This window comes from Penaeus monodon, chromosome 19, assembly GCF_015228065.2.
Source record: "Penaeus monodon isolate SGIC_2016 chromosome 19, NSTDA_Pmon_1, whole genome shotgun sequence".
Classification (NCBI taxonomy): domain Eukaryota; kingdom Metazoa; phylum Arthropoda; class Malacostraca; order Decapoda; family Penaeidae; genus Penaeus; species Penaeus monodon.
Genome location: NC_051404.1, coordinates 22,990,453 through 22,991,452, shown reverse-complemented (window position 1 = coordinate 22,991,452; position 1,000 = coordinate 22,990,453). Strand labels below are relative to the sequence as shown.

At 32.1% G+C, this 1,000-nt stretch overlaps 1 protein-coding gene across 1 annotated transcript in view; it reads right to left on the bottom strand.

Moving 5' to 3' along the window:
• The window catches only part of LOC119585134 (synaptojanin-1-like), a gene marked incomplete in the record, with an annotated part of 155,688 nt that overhangs the window by 56,149 nt on the left and 98,539 nt on the right, over positions 1 to 1,000 (bottom strand).

Sequence of the window (1,000 nt, the reverse complement as noted above, 5' to 3'; positions counted from 1 at the left end):
AAAGTGATATATTCTTATTATCTATTCATTATCAATCTTCAACATCAGCATTAAATTTATGAGGTCAAAATGAGAAGCTTTACATTTATACAATAATCTGCACGCATCAAAACAAAAAAACCAACCTGTGACTTGTAGTTCTGTGGTCTCATGGCGTGTAGTGAGAGAATGTCAATTTCCTGTATTTTGTAGATGGACGAACTTTGGAAATTGCACACCTTGACACATTTTGTGACCACAACCAGGTACAGTTGCGTGTTCTCTCCTGTTGAACAATGTGAAAAATACATTACATAGACAATGGTACTTCAACAAAAATATGTCTGGCTTAAAAGTAATTAAGTTAATGCTTTCGTTATTAAAAGAAAATGTTATATTATTTTTCTGTCCATAAATATAAACAATTACATGAGTTTATCACAATACATGACATAACAATTGCAGATATGCACAAAACAAAATGTGTTACCTTCCCATGATATCCCTGTGTATGCAAATAGGGTAGGGAAGAATTATTAATTCACATAAATCAAATCCTGAATGTGAAAATCCATTATCACACAAGTGAATACTGGAATATTCACTTGTGAATATTCCAAGAATATATCAGGGAAGAATGATAAATACATGAGTGATATGCTTCAACAGTTAAGAAAGAGATGCGATGGGATTATGAGTTGTATAGAATGGCCATTTCAATAAGGGCTTGATAATGGAAACTCTCCAGATAAGGATTCCTGGGCAATCCACACACAGACCTCCATGAAGGGAGACATCATACAGTTTTCACTTTTCTCTACCTATAGAAAATTACATTCACTGGGGAGAAAAATCAGTCAATCACTAAACCCATAAATAAGAAAAGTATCACATTTTCCTTGAATCAAAGATTAGTCTACACTTAACTTTTACTATATCTTATTTTATATGTCAATTCTATAAATGCTTGTTCATTTTACTATATGTAAAATCAATGGTTAAGGTACAGATGTTCTCTGAA